We start from the raw sequence: 15,035 nt of genomic DNA, 5'->3' as shown, positions 1-15,035 counted from the left end.
CGCCAATCCCTGATATTATTAACGTCTACAGAAAACTGATAAAGTCATTTAATACTTACATTTTGGCCATTCTCCATCTCATTTCAGTAATCCTTTTCAGTTCATTTAAAACCAGGAGAGACAAACTGATGCCCATGGGTATTTATTTTATATGTGGAATAGCTTCTATGATTTACTTCAAGTGAGATTACCTTGTAAGTTTGACTATTGGTTTTCTTTAAAGAAAAAGAAAACCATCAGACCAATTTTTCTTTCCCAGAGAGTGAGTCTGGGGGACTGCAGAGATGGCACTGTACACAGACCATATCAAAGGGGACACATAAAAGTTGATATTTTCTTTTTATTACTTGAGAAAAGTGCACAGTGGCAATTAAAGTGCCCGAGTCTCTAAGCTCAAATCTATTTATTGTGGCAGATAATGAGCACATTGAGAAAGTGTGCTCTGTTCCAAGAGTGATAATAACCTTTTAAGTGAAAAAGAAATACAGATATTCTCCACTTTTTCAAAGTTCACATTACACCCCTTCAATTTTACAAATGATCTGCATTAGTAGTCATGTCACTAACCAAAAGAAATCCAAAGAGGATTTCCACTTTTATGAAAAAAGGTGAAAAACAGAAACAGCATTTTGTTTGTTTTGCAACATGTCAGTATAAGGGCAGCAAAACCCTGTGCAGCCAGAGTGGCACCAACAAGCTTTTTCTAAGGAACTACCCTCAGCATCAAGCTGCCAGAGCTTTTTACTGTATCTGTGAGCATCTGTGCTTTACCTTGACTTATTTTTTTTTATATCCGTTAGCAAGGTGTGTCCTGCAGTACCAAGACAGCCTAAGAGAGCTAATAATTCTGTTACACTTAGTGTAAAACTGGACATACTTAAGCAACGTTAGTGTTATTTGGTAGGCTATTTTGAGGGTCAGAGAATGCTCTAATTTATTTTAATATATATACAGGATGTCCCAAAATATGTATATACAATTTAACAATTAATTCCATTACATTTTGAAAATGAAATGTATTTTAATAAACTATGCCTTTATACTTATTCAACATGTGTATACTTTTTTTTAGAATACCTTACATATGAATGATAATTGCAACTTCACTTTGTGCCATTTAGGCTTCCAAAAGATTTCAGAGGAACACTCTACAAAAGCAGGGGGATTCTGTAATAAGAAAAGGCATTCAGGCAAGTTTCTCTGCAGTTTGCAGGGGATGTTCAAATTCCATTATTTGCTTATAGGATTCGGGCTACTCCCCCTCATCACTTTGAAACTGTTTTCAGCTTTACACATATCTCTCATCTGGCCTCCTGGGTGGTTACCAGCAGGACATCCATTTTTTCATAGCTTCTCTTTAAACAGAGTCAAAAAGATCACATACAAGGCTATTGGATGTATGCAGATATTTTGTTCCATATTAAAGGAACAAAATAAATACTATGCACTTAGGATATATGATTCTACCTTGTTTTGTGCATTAGCTATGATCTTGAAAATTTGCCTATTAAATATCTATTTCCACAGGAGGGTAAAAGAAAAGCTGAATTCTATGATGTCTGCTATTGAAGCATCCTCTTTATTTGTGTTACTGAGCATGAACCTTTGGTAAGACAGTAGGATTACTGAGGAAGTGGACAGAAATGGCTAATAGAGAAAAGGTAATCTGAAGTACCTACTCTGTTAGCTCCTGCTTATCACATGTTTGCAAAGATGGCAGCTACTTCATGTAAACCTCATGTAAACACAACAACCAATAACTTTTAAGCAGAAATGTGTTGTTATTCCTCACTGTCAGCTTTGCATCCACCTAGTACTCAGTGATTCTCAGTCTTGGCTTCACATGACACTTACTGAGGGATATTTAAACACTGAGCTCTAGGCCACACTCAGAGTAATACAATCACAATCTCTGGTGGTGGAATCCTATAATCAGTGTTTTTGGGATCCTTCGATGTTTCCAATGAACAGCCAAGAATGAGAACCACTGAGCAAAGCTTCAATTGTCAGCAGCTCAAATGTCAACATGTTTTCTTGTGTAAATTTCTAACACCTGGCCAATGTAATTCAATATCAGGAAGATAATGTGTTAAAAACAACTATGACAAAAACAAACACAACAAAACAAAACAAAACAAAAAACAACAACAACACAGTTGAATATCCAGACATAGTTAAAAATAAAGTTCAACGTTCATGCATATATCTGAAGGTCATTAAGGAAGATTTAAAAATATCATTTCTAGAAAAAATGTTACACCATACCTTTCCTCTTCTATATATTCCCTCACAGTCCAAAATATTTTCAGCTGCATTTGAAATCACTCAACAAAATCCCCTCTTTTCCACTCAGTCTTTATGATTTTTCTATTTTCTTTCTGATCCTTTTATCTTCATTACTGACCCATTTCCTTCTGCTTAGTATTTCACCAGGTTTGTTGACAAAACCAGAAAAAAGGAATCCTTCCTTCTTTTTTTGGGGGGGGGGTGCGGGTAAAAGATGGAAGGAATTGTGCTGGCAGTTCTAGGGTTAGTTTGTTGGGTTGGAGTGAGAGATAATTGTAGTGCTCCCATTTGCCTGTGTCAGTGTTTTCTCACACACTTTTGTCAATCTTTAATCCTTTTCCCTCAAGAGCTAAGATGTGTAATTCTGTTTCTTAAGAGAATCCCTACATTTAAAATCTTAGCCCTAATCTTTACCTTTTATGAGATAAGAAAAAGTGTACATGGGGCAATGAGTAATTATAGGTACTTTTTCTGCCTTGGCTGAAGAAAAAAAAAAAAAAAAGGCCAATTTATAAAAGATTCGCAGATATGGTATGGAGTTTCTACATGCCCTTCATCTACTTTCTCCCCCTGATATATCCAACTGAGATTGGAACATTACTACCAACTATATACTCTTGACATTTTTTAGGTTTCACCAGTTTTCCATTGAGAAAGTATGGCAGACATCGCCCACATAAAAACTATGACAGTGACAATGTTTACCACCACTTGTTCTCGAGCCAAAGAAAATCCTTCACCCCTAATATTATGTTAATGATAGATCCTCCTTTCCCCCAATTGATGAAGGGAGAATGAGGTAAATTCCACCTGTAGCACGGACATTCCTGAATGCCTAACCAGGCAGCTTACTATATGGACTATACATTGAACCACCAATCAGCACTTGACAAATACCCTAAGCCCCCAATTCCTAAGTCCCTAAGTGCCTAATCATGTGCCTTATATGAAACCACCAAACAGCGTGTGCTGAGTACCCTAAGCCCCATCCCTTCCCTTTCCTCCCCTCAAAAGGCACCTTCACCCCTGCACCTGTGCTCTTTTCCTTTGGGAGGCAGCCCGGCAGGGGTCCTTCTCCTTTAATAAAGCCTGTGTCCTGGTCTCCAGCCCTCTGTCTCATCTTTCAGTTAATATTCAATTATCTTTTGAAATGTTCCCAAACTGCTTGCTTGCCCTCTTGTAAGCCAAGACTACAAAAATTGACAAATGTACCTGAAGATCAGTTAGAAATTGTCCTCATTTCAAAAAATCCCACCTTAATAGATTACTTGCCAGTTTATAAATGTCTTAATTTTCCTCTTTTTATTCTCTAAAACTCATTATTCTTTCTAAAACTTTGGAATCTCTGATGCAGTGAAAACGTTGGCAGAGGTGTTTTTGCTGCCTTGAGTTTATGAATAAACTAGGCCCAATGCATGGCCTTGTGCGAAGTAGGCCTTTCTTCCCCCAGCGGCCAGCGCCCGCTTCCCTCTGGCACCCGGGACCAGGCTTCCCTCCCAGCCTGGGCTTCATCTGCAAGGTCATCCGGAAGGACGTCTGGAAGGATCTTCAGCCTAATTAGCATATCAAGTTTTTTATTATTAGAGATAGCATTTGATAATTTTGTCTCAAACTTAGCTTTGTCTTGGGAACCATTGGGCATTTTTGTTTTTATGCTGCTTGGAGTTTGCTGGGTTTCTGGCATTTGTGAATTAACATTTTATCAGTTATGGCATTTTTTGTATTATTTTTACACAGCTTTCTCACATTGTTTTCTTGTCTCTTTCCTAGATATTAATTAAACATTAATTATACTAGTAAATGTTTTTGGGTTTTTTGGGGGCAGGTCTTGGATGCTTTTTATATATTTTTTTAAATTTCTTTTTCTCATGTGTTTCGGTTTGTATACCAGTCTGCTTCTTGGTACTTTCAATAAATTCACTATTTCAGATTTTAAATTTTTTAGCTCTAGAATTTGTTTCATTTTAAAGTTTCCATTTTTCTTCCTAAACTCACCTATTTACATTCTGTACACTATTTTATGCTATATGTTAAACTTACATGTGAGTGATTTAAAGCCCTGCTATATCTAACATTTGAATCATTTATGGGATTGTTTTTATTATCTTTCATTTTTCTTAATTAAGGGTCACAGTTTCCTTATTTGAACATATTTAAAATTTTAATTTTATATTGGACAGTATGACAAATTGTAGAGTTTCCCCTTGAGTATCTTATCTTGCACTAAAACATACTGACTTTTGTTCTGGTTGCTATATTAATAGGTTGCTATATTAATCATGACCTTCATGATGTTCTTGAAGCTTGGTCTCAGGATTATTTTGATTTTGTGCTTTGTTCTTCACCATAGCGTGTACTCTACAGTGTGGTCTTTACTTTAATGCTTGATCTTTCTGAATGCCAGGGTTGTTCAGAAAAGCATTTCTTCTCTAGCAGGGTTTAAACTCTGATATATCCCTAGCAGTGTATGCATCCTCTCAGATGTCTTCAAATGTAAGCCCTCTAGAAGTTGCAATTTGCTAGAAGGCAAAGTCTTGCCCTACAATTACATAGCTTAGTGTTTAAGCAGGAATCTAAGGGAAACCTCAATGTAGATTTTAGGAGCTCTCTGGTTTCAAATAAGTTTTTCTGCAAAACTACTTTTCCAGGCCTTAATTCCAGTTTATTTTCTTGTTTTCATCACATTTCTTTGGCTAAATAAAATCAATGGTCTTTCCTTGGATTCCACCACTCTGCTCCATGATTTAGAAATCACCTCTAGGCAGAAAGCAAGGTTGAATGAGTAAAAAATAACTTTAGCTTTCTCTTTTCCTCTGTGTATCAGTCCTAATTTTTCTGCAAAGCCATATCTGAAAAAAAAAAAAGTACCACCATAAATTTGTTCAATTTCTATGAGGAAAAATCCAATACCAACAAGTGACTGAAATCAGAATTTTTTTAACATTTTAATATCACATTATTTTGCAGATATATGTTACTAGAGGCCCAGTACACAATATTGTGCATGGGTAGGGTCCATAGGCCTGGCCAACAATCAGGGCTGAACTGGGCCTTCCTTCTCCTGGCTCCTGGCTACTGGCCAGGGCCTTCCTCCCTTCATTCTGTGCCTCTCCTGGTGTCAGCACATGTCATAATGAGCAGTCAAACTACTGGTGGGACAATTTGATACCCTTTTATTATATAGGAGGGTATCATCATTGCTTCATGTTATTTTTAACCTAATATTTATAGAAAAAGTCTTTATTGGTCTCATGTAGTAGTGTTCTCTCAGATTCTACTTTATCTGAAATTAACATTGCAAATATCTGTTAATATTTTTCTGTATGCATAGGTTTATTCAGCTTTTTAACAATTTCTTGAAATAAATGTCACTGTTTAATTATTCAATATTTTCTTGCATGAAGAACCACAATTTTTATGTTTGTTTTCTCTTAGTATTTTATCTATTATCTTCTCTCATTATTTCTTCAATGTTGGAATTTTTTAATGATCCGACATTTCATTGATGAGATTTGCATAGATGTCATTTCCTTTTCTAATTCACTCCAAATTGAATTCTAATTTTGTGTGATAATTTGTCTATTACTACAGCATTGTATTCTTTCCAAATTTCTTTTTTGTGTGACTTTTCCTTCGTTTTAGACTTTCCTTTTATAAACAGTTGCCCTATTTTTCAGAAGCCACATCTTCTTGAGCTCCACTGAAGATGCACATGATAAAAAATATTATTCTCATCATTTCTAATTTAAATATTATTCCTAATGTATGTTTCCTTTGTGAGTTTTTAAAATATTTCCTTTTATGAAGTTAAAATAATTTTCACATATCCCATTGCATTTTTTATTTTCACTTTTCTACTTCTGTATTAGACTCCTAGTGTGGCAGCAGCAGCAAAATGATGGCAGTGCAATTGGGCAAAGGGCCTACAAATCTGAGAGAGGATATTGTTCTCTATGACTCTAGGTACTGTGGTCCTGAGAGCATAAAGAGAACCCACATTGCTTTATTTCTCTATATGTACTATTGTTTTTGGCTTTAGAGGTAGACATAGTAGTAAAAATTATGTGAACAAGTGAGAAAACTAAAGGAATTTAGACCAAGAAGGGGGACCCTGAGAGCTGGAAAGTGTTAGGGAAATCACAAAGAAAAAAGATCTCAGGAACAGACACTAAGATGCTGTATATAAACATCTGGAACCACCCTAAGTATGTATGAATGTTTCACATGCATGTTTCTGATTTAAAAAGGCTTTGATAATGACACTCACATGCACATGACTACAAGTATCCCAGACTAACTACCCAGTGATGCACATGTTATACAGATGGAAATAATATGACAAACATTTGGATACGTGAATTCCCAGAACGTGGGTGAGAGAACTTGTGGGTTAAACCCAACTTACTTGATTTTCAGCTAAAATCAGACATTTTCCTTTGAATTTAAGTGACATCAAGAATGTTATGACATAATATTCAAATGCTCAAAATTCAATCCAAATTTACATGACAAAGAACTGGGAAATTTTTACTCTCAAAAGAAAAGTCAACCAATCAAAACAGGTACACCTTGACATGACCTAGGTGTTGTAATTATCAGACAAAGACTCTATAGCAGCTACTATAATTATGCTCAAGAAGTAAGGATGAATATTTTTGAAATGAATAGAAAGAGGAAAAGTCTCAGTAGGGGGACAAATTGGATTACTAAATATAAATTTTAACTGAAAAATAAATTAACAAGTATAATTCACTGGATGGGCTCAATAGTAAAATGAAGATGACAGATGAAAGGGTCAGTGAAATTGAACTTGTATATAGTTTAATACAAATTATCCAGGCAAGATTGTAGATAATGTACATAGAAATTCAGGAGTGCATGAAACAATAACTAAGTATCTAACATTTATGTTATTAGAGCCCCATAAGGTAAGGAGAAAGGCTGTGATTCCAAATAAATAAAGAAGGAAATAATAACTAAAATCTTCTTAAATTTTGGAAAATATATATAAATCATTTTCCAAATTAAAGAAACCCAATAAACTCCAGATAAAAAGAAACTATGTCTATATACATCATAATCAAAATATTTAAAACTCAAGACAAATAAAAAAATCTTACGAATTCGAAGACAAATGCCACATTATACATAATAAAATGATTTAAAAGACACATTTGTTATCAGGAAATAATATAATCTATTGAAAATGTGGTACTTTGGGATGTAGGAAATAATATAGAAATTATAAATATCTAGAGAAGTAAATTAAGTATTTTCTTTTGTTAAAACATGTATGTAGTTAGAGGAAAAATATATTGTTTTGTGAGGATATATATATACACACACACAAAAAAAAACACAGCTATAATATAATGGGGGGGGGGGGAGGTAAAGATTATTATGGTGATAAGTTTTCCACACTGCATTTGAAATAATAAAATACTAATTCTAAATAGACTATGTTTAATTTTAAGAGCAACCAGTAAAAAGTTAACAAATATACATACATATATGTATATATATATATATATATATATATATATATATATATATAGTCAATAGCACTGTGGGTAAAATGGAATACTAAAAAGTATTTATTTTACATAAAGGGAGATAGGAAACAAAAATGAGAGAAAACAAACAGTTTGTATCCTAAATAAATTGTATTTTAAATAAAAATGTGTCAAAAATTACATTAAATATTCATGACCTAATCATATCAAGAGACAAAGATTATGTGAATAGGCTTTAAGAAATAGAAGACAAGATCCAACAAAATTCTGTCCACAAGAAATCTATTTTGAAAACAATCATAAAGGTAGATTAAAAGTAAAAGAGCAGAAACCGGTTTGCTCAGTGGTAGAATTTGATCTGCGGACTGAAAGGTTCCGGGTTCGATTCCAGTCAAGGGCATGTACATTGCTTGCAGGCACATCCCTGGAAGGGGGTGTGCAAGAGGCAGCTGGTCGATGTTTCTCTCTCATCGATGTTTCTAGCTCTCTATCTCTCTCCCTTCCTCTCTGTAAAAAATCAATTATATATATATATATATATATATATATATATATATATATATATATATATTAAATAAAAGTAAAAGAATGGTGAAAATTACACCATACAAACATTGACCCATTTATTTTTATGCAATACCTTTCTTTAACCCTAGTAATTTTTTCTTACTCTGAATAAATTTCTTCTGTCTTAAAAACACCCTTAAACATATTTTATGGGTTTTATGGCAGTAAATTCTTCAAATAATTTTGTGGAAGTTAATTTATTTTTTAATTTTGAAAGGTATTTTTGGTTAGGTATAGTATCCTCAGTTGATAGATTTTCTTTTTCCTTCAGCATTTTGAGCAAGTCAATTGACTTGTGTAGTTTGAGATGAGAAGTGTGCTATATTCCTATCTCTGTTCCTCTGCGTGTAACATGTTCTTTTTCTTTCAAGATTTTTTTCCTTTGGTTTTCAGTAATGAGATTATCATATATCTAGGTATTTTATTTGCATGTATTCATCCTGTTTAGTCTCTTCTAAACTTTTACATCCACACTTATAAAATACTTTCATAGTTATATCTAGATTAGTTTTTGATTGTATGACTGGTTATTAGACTGGTATTCTAGACTAGTTAACACATAGAGCTATCACAGATGGATACTTTGCTTTATCCACCCTTTTAACTGGAATATTTAGTATGTTAAACTTAGTTATTTTAAAATCCCTGCCTTAAAGTTCAAAAATCTACATCTTACCTAAGTTTGATTCTACTTTTTCCTATTTGACAACATGCTATTTTCAACTTTTATATTCATAATGATTTATTTTTGTATTTGGATTTCTTATGTAGAGCCCTAGATAATAAAATAGAGTTAATAGTTTTGTTTTTCATTATTGCATTGGATATGGGCTTACTTTCCTTCTCATAAGATATTAGTGTGGGGATTGAGTTGAATTAGTCAGGAGTTAATATGTAATTAGGATTTTGTTGTTAGTATAGTTTCCTTCAGTGTAACTTAGGGATCAAATTCCACTGGCCTTCCCTCATTTTTAGGGTAGGAGTTGGTTTTCCAATGGCTTTATTTCAGTATCTGCTCATCCTCATCTTTTGGTCTCCCCTTTGCACTGTGCTTCATCCAGAAAGTCTCTCTACATGCTCTTGGCCTATGTCTAGCAAAAAAAATGCTGTCTTGTTAAACTGGTGGTAGGGCTCAGAGATGGAGTATACAGCACATTCTTATTCTGATTAATCTAAGAAACAGGAGGGCACTAGTTCCCTGGTTCTTAGGGGTGAGTCATTCTTAGTGGTTCTGTCTACCTATAGCTATAATAGTAGCCCTGCACGTGAACCTGTGCACCAGTAGCTTGCCAGTAGCTCACTGCTGCCCTCCAGTAGCTCTCCGCCCACTGCCCTGCTCCCTCCTGTAGCTTTCCGCTGTCCATCCTCCTGCTGATCCATGATGTGGTCGTTATGCTGTCAGTCATTACACTTCACGTATAATGACCATTTGCATATTACATCTTTATTATATGGGATTAGACCTCTATGGTTTGGGACCAGCAAGCATTCCTACCCTTCCCACAGGGTAGAGGGTCTTATTCTGTTTCTTTTATCGGTTGCTATTTTTTTTTTCATTTGTTTCCTGTTAACAATTTGTTTTTGCCCTTTCTTAAACATTAAAACTCTTTTTCTATAGGCGAGGTAGGTAGAGGAAAAGAATTTGAGTGTGGTTTTGTGCTTTCTCTGTATTGGTTGTTCTTCCATTCCAAGGCCTGCACCATGTCGGAGCTCATCTTTAGACCACTGACAACATTTCTATGTGAACACCCAGTGAGGAGAATGGCTTGTAAGTAGGTCTGAAAATACTGAATTCCCATCAAGTATGTCTGCCCCTGATGTTCTATAGTATTCAACTAGTACATTCTTAGCCTTTCCCAATTTGTTAGGAAAATTTTGCTGGATTCTACTGATGGGCCTGGAAGCAACTGTCTCAGAGAAACAAGTCCTCTGTCCTGTCCCTTCTTGACACTCCCTGTAGTTCTTTAGTTTTAAGGTTAGTTCATGGCTCTCAGTTCTCTGACAGGATCAAGAAATCTTTTGGTCCCTAACCAGTTTGGCTCATGAATAGAGAGCATTGGCATGCAGACTGAAGGGTCCCAGGTTCAATTCTGGTCAAGGGCATGCACCTTGGTTGCAGGCACATCCTCAATAGGGAGTGTGCAGGAGGCAGCTGATTGATGTTTCTCTCTCATTGATGTTTCTAACTCTCTATCCCTCTCCCATCATCTGTAAAAAATCAATAAAATATATATTTTTAAAAAATAAATCTTTGGCACTGGAGGGAAGTCCAAATTATTAAGCCCCTTGTCAAACTGCCTAGAACCCCTCACCCTGGTCCCACCCCTTAACCACAAGTAAAACCTCTAACCAATCTCCTTTCCTTGCTTTTCAAGCCATGTTTTCATCTTCTTGGGAGGCCTACCTTGTTTGTCTAGAAAAACCTCTATTAGAAATATTCATACAAAGAAATGGAAATAACTTTTTACCAGTTCACTCTTGTTCTTATAAATTTCTGATCTGGTGACTAGAGATGATTGAGGTGAACCATGCCAACCTTGTTTGTAACTATTTGTGAGGATCTAAGACCATCTACACTAATAAAGGAGTAAGATGCAAATTGACTATACGTTCATGATGCCCACCAGACAATAAGGAGTGAGTATGCAAATTAAACCAACAAAGACTCTGTGTTAATTTGCATAGGCAGGCGCCAAATAGCCAGGGGTGGGGCGGGACACTTCTGTCATCACCATGGCAATGACGCAGGCATTCTGCACTGCCCCAGCTGCTCCAGGCCTCTGGGCAGCGTGGGAAGGCAGAAAGGCAGCTCTAGGTCAGAGCGAAGGCGGTGCTGGCAGCCAGGGGAAGGAAGGTCCACTCTTGCACAAATTTTTGTGCATTGGGCCTCTAGTATAATAATATACTTGATATAGCAGACCTGGTGTCAGGAGGAAATAGATGGAATAATAGAGTATGTGTTTGCAAATGTATAGTCAATAAGTAAAGGGGGAAAAAAGTGTTCCATACTAGGGCTGGCAGACTAGTTATAGGAGAGGTCAATATTATTCTTAGACCTGAGCGTAAAGAGAAGGAAGGAAACCATAATATGAGGAGAGAGCAGGTGGGGTGGAGAGGGTATGAAGCTGAAATTTTTGGTGGGGACACACAGCCAGTAACCATGTAGAAAGGGAGCCAAGAGAACAATTATGCTATCATTTTTTCCCTATTATCTCCTACATGCGACCCTCTTCTTATTCTCAATAAAATCCATCTGAAAGCCAGAAGAAAGGGAACTAATAATGCCATCTTATAGGACAGTTCTGAGCTGGGGAATGATGAAAAGAGGTCGGAAGGTGAGAAAGATGTCCAGAACACTGGATGTTCTCCATGTTGGAAAGTAATATTATAAATCTACTTGCAAAATTATTGATGTTCTTCCTTTCATTTTTATTTTATTTATTGTTTAATATTTATCCAGGGAATGTTTTTACTGGTTTTAGGAGGAGGGGAAGGGAGAGACAGAGAAAGACAGAGAGAGAGAGAGAGAGAGAGAGAGAGAGAGAGAGAGAGAGAGAGAGAGAGAGAGGTGGGGGGGTATTGATGTATGTAAGAAACACTGATTAATTGCCTCCCAAAGGCACCCTGATCAAGAATCAAAACCACAGTTTAGTCATGTATCTTGGCTGGGAATCAAATTGGCAACCTTTTTGAGCATGGAATGGTGTTTCAACTCAACTGAGCCGCACTGGCCAGGACTGCCATTCTTCCTTTTAGTAGAAAGACATATCCTTTGGTTTTACTATATTTAGAGAAGTTAAATTTTTCATGTCCTTATCAACTTCTGTGAAATTTCCTTTACCAATTAATTTGAAATATTTTTCATGTGTATCAAGTATCTATCTCTTTAGCTGCTGCTGCTGCTGCTGCTGCTGTTGTGTGGGTGTGCTTAAGGATTATCATCCCCTCAATACATGATGCAAATTACAATAACTCTGAGGTTCTCCCATATCATCTTCAGATATGGTTTTATTTTTCCTTTAATTTTTAACCTTAGGTATCTATGTCCATACTACACTAAAAGAGATATAGTGCTTTTTGATTCATCCCATTACTAGACTAAGAGCAATTTCATTGTTTCTGCAATGATTTTATGACATTAAAATATTACCAAGGGCACACACTTAAAGCAATCCTGAACACAGTTTTTATTTTTCCTTTTGCTGGTTAACATTAGTAGATTATTTTATATTAAAATCTAAAACACAGGCTAGGCTAGAAATCTGTATGCATAGGCTATAAAGAGAACATGATTGATTGTGTTAATTATTTTTCTTTAGAAGAAAGGATTTATATTCACTAAGTACCTTCACAAATATTTTCAGTGATAAGGCAGCCTTAGCTTTACTTATGTTTCTAATCTTTAGAAATTCACCCAGATTCTCTTCAATAGTAAAATCAGTGTCCTATATTCTGATATTCTCTGGTGTTTAATGGTGTGTCCTGGTAAATGAAGGTTCTGCTCAAATGCTGGTATAAAAAACAAAAACAAAACAAAACAAAAAACACCTTTTTTCCTATCTCTGCCATGATGATGCTACAGTGCAATACACATGTTAAACAACAGGAAATGAGGAGATTCCTAGTGTAGATATAAATAGTTATAATAATCCTATATAAGAGAAGACTATACTAATTATCCATTATGCTGTGAGGCATAACGAATGACCTCTTAACAATGGGGTCACTGATCTGCAGGAGGGTGGGGCAGCGAACTACAAGTGGGCCCTGGAGAGCTATAGGAAGAGGCAGGGCAGCAGACTATGAGGGAAGTACAGGGGGAGCTACAAGAGGGCGGCAGCAACCTACTGGTTCATGGATTTGTGTGCAGGGCTACTAGTTAAATATAAGTAGTTATAATGATTAAAGTAATTTCACATCAGTGTAAGATGCTGGTTAAAAAAAATAATAGCTTTTTGCAAAGAATACATATGTTTGATAAAACCTGTATTTCCTTTCCAAAAATATGGTTTTTATTGCAGTTGTTTCGGTAGTCATTCAGCTAATCAGTAAAAGAAATATGTATTAGAAAGAATAAAGACTGAACATTCAGATTTTAGAAAAATAAGTACCTAATTTCACGGACTTAACAACCTAAAAGCAAATAAAGGCATGGATGAGTACTTGGGAAACAAGAGCCTGGGAGTTAACAGAGTAATTTAAAACACAATAGCACTGAAAATGCATTAGAGGTGTTTTTTTTTTTGTTTTTGTTTTTGTTTTTTTTTTCAGTAATGTCACTACTTTCTTATTGTATACTCATTTACCCATTAAAAGCTAAGTTTAGGTAAATTATGTATTAAAGTGACCTTAAGCAACTAAATATAAAAATTCTAATAACAGCAAAAAAAAAATCTATACTTCATTAACCTTTCATTGGGATAGCTAAAAAAAAATGGTTATGAAAACCTTTACACAATTTAAAAATTACTACAAACTAATGTTGGTCCAATTTGTACAAAGATGGAATATAGTACAGGTCACTTCAGCTCTGGGTTAATATAAATGAGTGTGATAATACTAAAAAAAAATCATATTGCCATAATTGCATGCTCCTTGAGGTTAGAGCAAGACAAGGGTGAGGCTGAGAGAGAATGTCTCACGGAATGGAATTCTTAGAGTCAGGGAGTCCAATGATCACCCGAGGATGCCAAGTGTGTAGGCAAGTCTCTCTCTCGAGGTTTTGGCAAATGTGACATGATTGCATTCTTACACCCTGTAACTCATGCCTCTTACAATATATTTTACATCTAATGGTAACAGTGTAACAATATATTTGTCAATGCAGCACGTTATAAGAAAGCCCTTCAATAATAGTTTTGTACTCTTTTTTTTTTTTTTTTTGTGTGTGTGTGTGTGTGAAGTATCTATATAATTAAGCTAAAATATTTTCTTGCCAATTTATTAGATTTTCTTCTTGATTTTTCTTTTTCTTTTCTTTCTTTTTTTTGTTTGCTAATGTATCATCAATCCTCCCACCCCACTCCTTTTGGCAACCATCACCTTGTTCTCTATGGGTCTGTTTCAGTTGCATATTATATATTTCTTTTTTTATATTCAACATATAAATGAAATCATTTACTTAACATAATACCATCTAGGCCCTTCCATGTTGATGTAAATAACAACATTTCATTATTTGTTTTACTGCTGAGTAATATTCTCTTATATATATATTACATATATGTGATACATATTCATATATAATACATATCTCCTTTATTCATTCATCTATCAATGGACACTAGGGTTGCTTCCATGTCTTGGCTACTATAAATTAATGCTACAATAAACATAGGGATACAATACATTTTTAAATTAGTATTTTTGCTAATTTTGCATAAATTCCCAGAAGTGGAATTGCTGGGTCCTATAGCAGTGTGTTTTAACTTTTTGAGGAATCTCCCTACTGTTTTCAAAGTGGGGGCATAAGTTTACAATTCCACCAACAGTGTAAGAGGGTGCCCTTTTCTCCAGTTCCTTACCAGCAATTATTATTTGTTGATTTTTTGATGATAGCCATCTGACATGTATGAGGTGATATCTCATTATGGTTTTTTTTGATTTCCCTGATGATTAGTGATGTTGGCCATTTTTAATATATCTGTAGGCCATCTGTATGTCCTCTTT

The sequence above is a fragment of the Pipistrellus hanaki genome, assembly GCF_964339955.1.
Source record: "Pipistrellus hanaki genome assembly, chromosome: 1".
Taxonomy (NCBI): domain Eukaryota; kingdom Metazoa; phylum Chordata; class Mammalia; order Chiroptera; family Vespertilionidae; genus Pipistrellus; species Pipistrellus hanaki.
This window is presented reverse-complemented; position numbering follows the sequence as displayed.